Here is a 10158-nt window from a genome sequence, read left to right on the forward strand (position 1 = left end):
AACCAGGACTTCTGGGGTTGGAGTGGGGAGTTTGGAATCTGCTCCCCGCCCCTCGTCCCCCCTCCCCACCAGCTCTCAGGACGTTCCGCTCCTCCTCTTGCATTCTCGCTGGGGTTTAAGCCCCCAACTCCCAGTTTCCGGGGAAGGGATCCCCAACTACCGACCCGAAAGCCCTGCAATTAGCCCCTCGGCTGCCCGCCGGTCCTCTGCTAGGTAGGGCCTGCACCGCCAATTACAACAGCGCGCAGCAGCTGATTACTCCCGAGTCCGGGAAGCCGCCGGGGGGTGGGGACAGCAGGCAGGTCAAAAGGGCGGTTCCCTGGGGTTGTCCCCTGCCCAGCGTCCTTAATTGGAGCTTGGGGCTGAGGCCTTCTTAGCCCAACTTCTCGGCACCAGACAATATGCAGAGGATGGCTCTACTAACTGTTCCGTCCTGCTGTGCCTCAGTTTCTCTCTCCTGGAATGCACACCGCACCCAGGACAGAAAGAGCGCCAGGAGGATCTGTGTGCGTGTGTGTGAGAGTTGGAGCGTCTGAAGTCGAGGGTTGGGTATTCAAGAAGCTCAAAGCCCTCAAGGCCGGTTCTCTTTCCCGCTGCAGGCGGTCGCGTGGATCTCTCCTGGCCCGGGGCCCACCCCATGGACCCGGCTCTGTCTTGCTGAGCCAACCCCAGGTCCCCTGCCAGTTCATACCGCACTTCTGTGGGAATCAGAAAACGGCGCCCCCTCTGGGCGGGAGGCTACCCTCTTCTGATACACAAGTGAAGGCAATCTGGGAGCCTGCAGAGCACAGACAGTGGGGAACTCTGCCACTCCCCTTATCCCCTGCCATCCCTTCTTCGCTCTCGCCCCGCCTGCGGGTCTGCAACAGCTCGGGTAGAGCTCATTTCTCCCGCGGTCCAGCAGTCCACATCTGGCGGGCAGCTGGGACCCGCCCACTGAGAACTACTGCGGACCCAGCGCCCTCTGTTGGCGAGGAACGGCGGCGCACCAGCTTTTGAGCCCGGACCGCCCGCTGTCGCAGCCTGCCTGGGGTGGGTTTGGTGTTCCACCTTTCCGCGCCGCGAGCTCTTGGGTACCACCCACCCTCTGCCGCCCACCGTTCCAAAATCGACTCCTTTAGGCCCTATGCATTCCGCCGGCCGCACCCTCGCTGACCTTCTTTCCCTGTTCTCTGCGTGCTTAAAATCTTGTCTGGTGACTTAACCATTCCCCAATCTCCCATCTTTCCTAGTCCTCCTGGCTTCGAGGGCTCGTGCTGCGGCGCGATCTCTTGGAGCCCACGATAAAAGTCTGCAAATAGGAACACGATTACATAAATCACCGCCTATCTGCTCAATGGAATTCCTCACATCGTCCTTAAAAATGAGGTGGTTGAAGTATATTTAGTGACTGAGACAATGTTTGCTCTATTTGGGGTGTGGATGCAAGATATAAAATAGCACAGGGCAGGATCGCTCCTTTATTGCAACAAAAAATTGTAGATGTGTTTTGCATTTAGAAACACAGTCTAAAATAGGCAGCAAAATGCTAACAGAAATTATTTTTGGATGATGGGATTATAGGTGGTTTAAAATTTGTCTCCTTTTAATCTACATTATTCTTTTGTCCATAACGAACATTTATTACTTGGGTACAATAATAATTCCACATCCAGGATATTTTTGCCCAAATTGTGAGCATCAAATTACATCATTATAATATACCAAATTTAAGAAAGACCATTTTTAAAACTAGGTGTTAGAGAGACCTGACCTCCTGGCAAGAGCTAATATGATTATGTCACTGGGATTTTCTTCTTAAAATCATACTGATTGCAATGAAAGCAGGTTTCCAACCTTTGAATCTCAGGGCTCAGAAAACCCAAGAAATTGTTAGAAGGGTCCTCAAATCCATATATACATCAGTATTGTTGAGAATGGAATAGCTGATTTATTTTCCATTGTACTGCAGATGTATAAAGATGCTGCCATAATTCCCAATATAAAAAAATTAAGTTTTAATACCTTTTCCCAGTCTTTTTTTTTTTTTTTTTTTTTTTTTTACAGAGAAAAGGGAGAGAGAGAAAGAGAGTTAGAAACACCGATCAGCGGCCTCCTGCAACTGGAGTCGAACCTGGGACCCCTCAGTCCAAGGCCCATTTTTTTTTTTTTTTTTACTTTTTACAGAGAAGAAGGGAGAGAGAGAAAGAGAGTTAGAAACACCGATCAGCGGCCTCCTGCAACTGGAGTCGAACCTGGGACCCCTCAGTCCAAGGCCCAATGCTCTATCCACTGAGCGAAACTGGTCAGGGCACCTTTCCCCAGTCTTGATCCTCTTTGATGTCTTTGCAACACTGCACATTATTAACTGTCCTCTGCTTTGACATATTCAACCTTTTAGTGCACATACCAGGTATTTGATGTTATACTGCCTGGCTCTCCTCTCATTCTCTACTGCCTCAAGGGTTCCATTCACTCTTTCTTTGTCTTTTTTCTTTTGTTGTAACAGAAAGTTAAATAGTACAAAGAACTTTCCCCTCCCTGAAGCCACTTGATGGTAAGTTGCCTACATGATACCCCATCACCCCTAATACTGTAGTGTATATTTCTTACAAATAACAACATTCTCTTACATAACCCAATACAATGCTCACAATCAGGAACTTAACATCGATACATTAATACTATCTAACCCCCAGACCTTATTGGACTTTCATCAGTTGGCCTATGATGATAGGATCCAGTCCCGAGTTATTCACTGCTTCAGTCTGAGACAATTTCTAAGGCTTCCTTTGCTTTTATGATTAGGACTGTTTAGAAGACTACAGACCTAGCACAAGAAGAATGTCCCTCAATTGTGGTTTATCTGTTGTTTCCTCACGATTAGATTGGGGTTATGTATCTTTGGCAGCAATATTACAGATGTGAGTATTTTACTTATTGCCTCATTATTTATATTCATGCTCAAAATCCCCCAGAATTGGCCAGCTGCCAAGCTGGCTCCTGTCACCATAATTCTTTGAGTACTTCCTTACTTTCTGGCACAAGATGTTCTGGGCTCATCTTATACATTCTCTGCTCCAGCCCTGCAAGCAGCCATTTTTTTCCAAGGGACCTTTGTTTCTTTTAATGGAGAATAATCGTTAGAAGTCAAGATCTGGGTGCTAAGGGTGCTCATTGTCTCGCAGTGGACAGTGCTAGGAAATAAAAGTATGATTGATCACACATTTATATCTATTTATCATCTATCAATTTTTCTATGTAGAAAATCATGAGTTCACATACCTTCAATTCCAATGCAGTACCACAGGATTTATTCTAATTTTCTCCCTATTTGTGTAGCTTCTTTCTCCCTCCTGGTTGGATTAATTCCTTTGTAGCTAACCTATTCCCCACCACTGCTGCTACCCGCTTCAACTCCCTTGCAGATGTCATCTTCTTCCATCTTGGCCTTGGTAACCTATGTCGGTCAATATTTCCTCTGCCCCCACATAGATGCTTTGCTTTGCTTGGTCCACGTCATGGCTTTTGAGCTAAATTATTCAGAGAGGCAGGTAGGAAGGAAGATTAGCAACAATTTTACTCTCTCTTGAAACTTTATATATAATTCTCATCCTCTCTATTCAGTAAATAGAAACTGCTCTTTCAGCTATTCTTGTTGAAAACTTTGGAGTCACTGGACTCCTTTATATTTCTGACACCTCATATCCAAACCATCAGCAGGTCCTGGTGGTCCTTCAGTTTCTATCTGGAGTCTAGTCATATGTCATCTCCTCCATCATTACCATCCTGGTCCATTCCTCCTTTGTTTTGAATGACAGCAGTTGTCTCCGAGTAGGTCTCTGCTTCTGCCCTTGTCCCCCCACCCCCATCGTCATCTATTCTATACACAGCAGCCAGAGTGATCCTTTTAAAGTGTTAGTCATATAGTGTGCCTCCTCTGCTCAAAACTCTAAAGCCTTCCTTTCTCACTCAGAACAAGAGCCAAATTACTTACAATGCCTCACAAGGCTTTACAAGATCTGGCTCCCATGACCACATTCACCTCGCATCCTCCTACTCTCACCCTCATCCATTTTGCTTCAACACATTGGCCTCCTGGCAGTTCTTTGAACAAACCAAATTATCCTGCCTCAGGGCCTTTGCACTCATTATTCTCTCTGCTTGAAATAGCTTTGTCTCAGATAACCACATGGATGTTGCCTCTCTTCATTCAGGACTTCACTGAAATATCTCCTTACAGGAGAGGCCTTCATGCTCATCCTGTGTAAAATAGCAAACCACCTCCTACTCTTAACTTGCTTTATTTTTCTTCACAGTACACATCACATCTTTGATATATTTGTGTATTTGTTTACCATCTCCTACACACACTATAATGGCAACTCCATGAAAGCTGACATTCTCTCTCTCTCTCTCTCTCTCTCTCTCTCTCTCTCTCTCTCTCTCATTGCTGTATTTCTATAGCAAGAAGGGTATTGCCTACATAAGTAAGTACTCAATAAATATGTGAGTGAGTGAATGAATGTCCTTGGGAATGACTACCAATCTGTACTTAGGACCGGCCTTTCTTCCTATGATCTTTCTTTTATTTTTATTTTAAAATATATTTTTATTGATTTCAGAGAGGAAGGGAGAGGGAGAGAGAGATGGAAACATCAATGATGAGAATCATTGATCGGCGGCCTCCTGCACACCCCCTACTGGGGATCGAGCCCACACCCAGGCATGTGCCCTTGACTGGAATCCAACCCCGGACCCTTCAGTCCACAGGCCAACGCTCTATCCACTGAGTCAAACCAGCTAGGGCCCTATGATCTTTCTTAAAGTTCTGGCTGCCAGCTAGACATGCTTTGCTGTGTGTCTGTGGCTCCACAAACTAAAGCTTTAATAAGGCAGTTTCATTATCTCATGTATGTATTTGTTAATTTAAAGACTGAAACTTTGTTATGCTACTGTTTCTTTTCACTGCCTAGAACAGACATAGAGCAGACATTTCATATTTGTTGAATAAATGAATAGTTTCCTTCTCCAAACTAGTTCTCCCTGACTTGCTTGTTTCTCTTTGTAATACCATCATTTTCCTAGTTACTAAGGCTCAAAACTCCTGCCAACTTGGACTTTCTCTTCTCTTCTTTCTATTCAATCAGTGGCCAAAAACTGCCTATTTTCCTATTTCATCAGCACCATCAATATTGTAGTTCATCACACACCTCAAATGTCACAACAGCCTCCTAACTGACTTCTGCCATTCCTGTTTTTTCCTCTTTAATTCACCTCTATCAGATTTTTCTATTTTTCTCTCCCATAAAGTGCTCTGATCATGTTATTTCCTCTGGCTGAAGCATTCAGTGGGGTCTTTGTACCAATCAGGGTTCTTAATTGCAAACAACATAAATAGACTCTGGTTCACTTAAGTAGAAGAGGAATTTTCTGGAATGATATCAGATAATTGCAGAATTGATGGGTAACCTCAAGAATCAGGATCAGGAAATAGACAGGAACCAAGAGAAGCTAAGCAGCCAGAACCTCAGCAAGGTCTTACCCCAGGAGCAGCCTGATAAGGGGGCTGCTGCCCTGGGCTCTGGGGGCCGTCTCTCACACAGCCATCACCACCCTGAGATCTGGCTGTTGCTGCCTCTAGGATGAATTATAAACAATTCTCTGCTTCCATGGGTCACTTACTGAAGATTCATAGTCCTGAGTGGGATCATTGATTTGGCACACTTTTGAAGGCACAGTTCTGTGACCTTCCTGTCAGGGGTCAAGGGAGCAAGTATCTGACCTCCCATTAAAGATTTCCATTAAGGAGGATCCTCCAACACAGGAAGGAGACTCAGATGCTGGGCAGCTGATGACCCCAGTATGTACCCACATACAGGTTCCTGGGCATGTCATTGAAGCCCTTCACCATCTGCCACAAATGATCACTTCCAGATTTTTCCCTTGCACACCATGCTGCACTAAAACAGAACTATATGCAGTCCCCTCAGTTGATCCTTCCTGCCTCAGCCTCTTGTAGCAGCTTATCTCCAAAGATCATTGAACCAAACTTCCTGGTATTCATACCCATGTCTCATCCATTCTCCTTGAATCTGGCTGGGCCTGTGATTCATTTTCACTTATGCCGTGGAAGTGATGCAGCATGACTTCCAAAGAGAGGTCATAAGAAGTCTTGCAGCCCTAGCCAGGTTGGCTCAGTGAATAGAGTGTCGGCCTGTGGACCAAAGGGTCCTGGGTTTGATTCCGGTCAAGGGCAAATACTTTGGTTGCAGGCTCCTCCCCAGGCCACGCTCTGGTCCAGGTGTGTGCAGGAGGCAACCAATCAATGTGTTTCTCTCACATCGATGTTTCTCTCTGTCTTTCCCTCTCTCTTCCACTCGCTCTAAAAGATCAATGGGAAAATATCTTCGGGTGAGGATTGAAAAGAAAAAAAAAAGAAGAAGTCTTGCAGCTTCTGCCTCAGCCTCTTAGAATGTTTACTTTGGGGGAAGGCAGACACCATGAATGAGGTCTGTCTACTCTGAGACCACCTAAGCATGAGGTGGTCTCATGCTATCAGGAAGCCTAAGCAAGTCACATGGAAAGATTGTGTGGAGAGAAAAATGCCTGGCCAGTCCCCATCTGTTCCAGCCCATTCAGATGAGGTGCCAAACATGTGATTTTAAAAGTCATCGTGGACATTCAGCCCAGTTGGCCTTTAGATGACTCCAGCTCCATATGACCCTAAGTGAGAACTGCCAAGCTGAGTATAGTCAACCCATAGGAGTATGAGAGATAATAATAAATTGTTATTTTAAGTGGCTAAAATTTAGAGTGGTTTGTTACACAGAAAACCGATACAGCCCCTTTGTGGTACATGTTTTGCTCTCTCTGAAATGTTCCCCCCCAGTCCTATCCTACCCACATACCCATTCATATCTGCACTTGTCAAGATCCCTCTGCTTAGGGTGGCACAGGGCAGAGGAAAGAGAAAGGCTTGGGGTCAGGCTGTGGGATGGAAAAGGTTGAATCCTAGTTTAGTCTCTCACTATCCTTGTGACCTTGGGCAACAAAATTTCTCCGGAATTCAGTTTCTGCATTTTCCATATGGAAATAAAACACTTATCTCCTGGCGTGGTTTTGAGGAGTCGATATGTAAAATATCTATGCATCTGGTCCACTTCAGTCTCTTGAAGATATACCCAGCCTTCTAGACCTGCATTAAATGGCACTCCAATGTCTAATTCTTAACACTTATGAACTATCTGTTTTTGGACAAAGCCCTTAAACATCTGAGCCTTACCCTCCTCATATGTAGCATGAGTTTGATGGTATCTTTGTAATGGGCTTCTTAACTGGGTTATGGACTGGGTTGTCTCATGATTGTAGGCAACACTGCCCCCTCGAGGCAGAATGCCCAGAACCCTTAAGCCTGCATGGCATCAGGAATCCTTTGGAAGAGAATGAAAACCATGCCCACAATTGGGGTTCAGGCATAAACAGACAAGTCTAGTGGGCCAGGGGACTGTGGTCGATGCCAAACTGCAGGGAGGAACAGCAGAGGCCCTAAGAGTTCATCACCCTGAGTGAGAAAGTTCTTCATGAAAGAGGAAGGGGTACACAAAACAGAGCAGAGGGAGGAGTGTTATCTGGAATGGTGTGAGGCTGAGTATGACCATCCTGTGGCTCAGCATCATGATACCTTACTCTGCCAGGGTCGGATTTCATTTCTCCCTCCATTCATTCATTCACTCATTCATTTATGGTTTATAACAGCAGCTCCTACACATTGACACTGTACCACATGTAAGGGGATAAAAAGATTAGCAGTAGCTTCCATTCATTTGGATGTTTATTTTGGAGTAGGCACTGAACAGACACCCAGCACTCACAATGATCCCAGGAAGTATTATTATTATTCCCCTCTGTCGCTTGAAGGGTCTCAGAAAAGTTAAGGAAGTTGCTCAAGGTCACATAACATAGAAAGTGTCTGGATTTTCATTCCAACCTTATTCTGTGTGAATCCAAAACTGGGACGCGTTTCACTAAGAATCTAGGGTGTGGCGGGATATGCTAACGAACTGCCCTACCACAGCAACGAGGCCTCAGAGCTGGGGTCAGGGCTGTCCAGGTTTGAATGTTGGTTGCTTCCTTTCTGTGGTCCTCCTCAGGCTCCTTCCCTGTCGAGCCTCAGTGCCCCCCTCTGTATAAGAGTCTAAAAACACACCTTTCTCTCGGGGTTACTGTGGGGATTACATTCGATGGACGGGGGTAGAGCCGGGTGTCTGGCACCCTGTGAGCGCCTAGAACAGGCAGTCATTCGTATCTGAGTGCCTATCACCCACCCATACGCGGCAGAACTCCACCCGGGCCGGGGTCCGGCGGAACACGGCGTGGAAGGCGGTTCCCTGCCCTTCGGCTTCCGATCTGAACCTTTAGGGCCCGGGGGGGCCTGCATAGCCGCGTCCATGCTGCTAGGAAACGGGTTGGGCTAAGAGCTCCGTGCCCATCACCACCGGGAGCAATCAGCCCCGGCACCTCCGCGGGGGCGGCTGTCCCCGGTCGGCTGGGGCAGGCGAGAAGTCGCGATGTCGCGAGACCTGGCGGGACCAATGGGCTTCCGGGCCGGAAGTGAGGGGCGGGCGTGAGGGAGCGCGCCCCTTTTGAAACCGGAGACGCGGGTCTGCAGAGGAGAAGGGCAGGTTGGAGTTTTTTGTACCTTCAGGGACCTGAGGGGAGGCCGCAGCCGGGAGAAGTTGGCTCAGCGGAGACTTCTATGGAAGGTTGCGCTGCAGCGGCCACAGCTTAGTTCCCTGGGCAGCTACCATGGGCCGGCCACGCGCTGTGAACCAGGTCGGAGAGGTCATCTCTGCTTCCCCAGCGCACAGCCGGGCCGCTGCGCCTTCCTCCCAACATGAGTAACATTCCCCACGTTGGTAGAGCCTTTGAATGAGTCTTGTGGTCGCAGAGGTGGTTTGCCTGACGCTAATGAAACTTCACCTTCAGGGCCCTCTCTTGCCCGGCCCCCTCTATGGCATGAAAGAGGCCTTACGATCATCTTTTTATAAAATTAGCCAAACTGAAATACTTTGGCTTTTGTCTTTCCCCTGAGACTTCCCTATCTGGGGGCATTGAAGTGGCTGCTTGTAGGCATTTTGGAGTAGGGGATAATCTTAATTTAAGTGGGATCTACCTACCTATCTAAGGTTCCTGCATACCTTATTGCCAGCCTTCCCGGTGAAGGGGTGGCTTCTAGGAATACTCCAGGGCTGAATTACAAGCATGGTGACCTGAAGGTGCCAGAGGTCAAGCAGCAGAAGAATGAGGAGATATAAAATATCACTGCACAAGAAATGTGAAAATCCTAGAAATCTTACAGCTCACAAAGAAAAGAAGCGTGAAATCTCTAAATCTTGATTTTTGCCCAAGTTGACAATCAGCCTAAAATAATGAATTGGGAAGCTGTAAGAAGCTTTTCTAAACTAGCAATAATAAAGAGCAAATCTTGATCAACCACAAAAGAGAAAAGACTGATTTATCTTCCTGTTCTCTCCACAGAAAGCATTACAAAATTGTTACCTTTGAGGCCATTAAAGAATATGCAGCCAAAAGTAGTGGGGGCAAAAGTGTATAGACCAAGAAGTTAATTTAACAAATATATTAATTTTTGTGTGATTTTGGGGGGTATTTGTTAACTTAAAAAATTGTAGCTTGATGTAATTTCTCATTATAAATACATGTTCACATTTGTACCTAATTTTGTATTTGTAATTGTGTTTATAATTGTATATTTTTCTTAAAAGGGTCCCATGAAATGATATAAACGTCAGGCCCCACAAAATCTAGATATCCTTACATAGTTGTTCATTCCTCCTAACCGCTCTGATCAGGGCAGGACATGTGTTTATTCCTTTAATTTTTGAGATGAGGTGATGGAAACCCAGAGGTGTTAAGTTACTTTCCCAAGGTTTTGCTACTGTGACTGGTAGAACTAGAATTAGAACCAAGCCCTTTTGATTCTCACTCCAGGGGCAGGTGCCCTATTCCAAAACTTTTCACCTTTTAGTGAGTAGGGCTTGAATGTGTATCTATTTGGTCTGCCTCTGGGGTCTGGATTGTAAATAGTCCAGATGAGAGGCCCAGTAAAGCTAAAAAGAAACAAATTGTGTTTCTGAACTGCCCCCAAATCTCAGATGA

The sequence above is a fragment of the Myotis brandtii genome, unplaced genomic scaffold (assembly GCF_000412655.1).
Source record: "Myotis brandtii unplaced genomic scaffold, ASM41265v1 scaffold79, whole genome shotgun sequence".
Classification (NCBI taxonomy): Eukaryota; Metazoa; Chordata; class Mammalia; order Chiroptera; family Vespertilionidae; genus Myotis; species Myotis brandtii.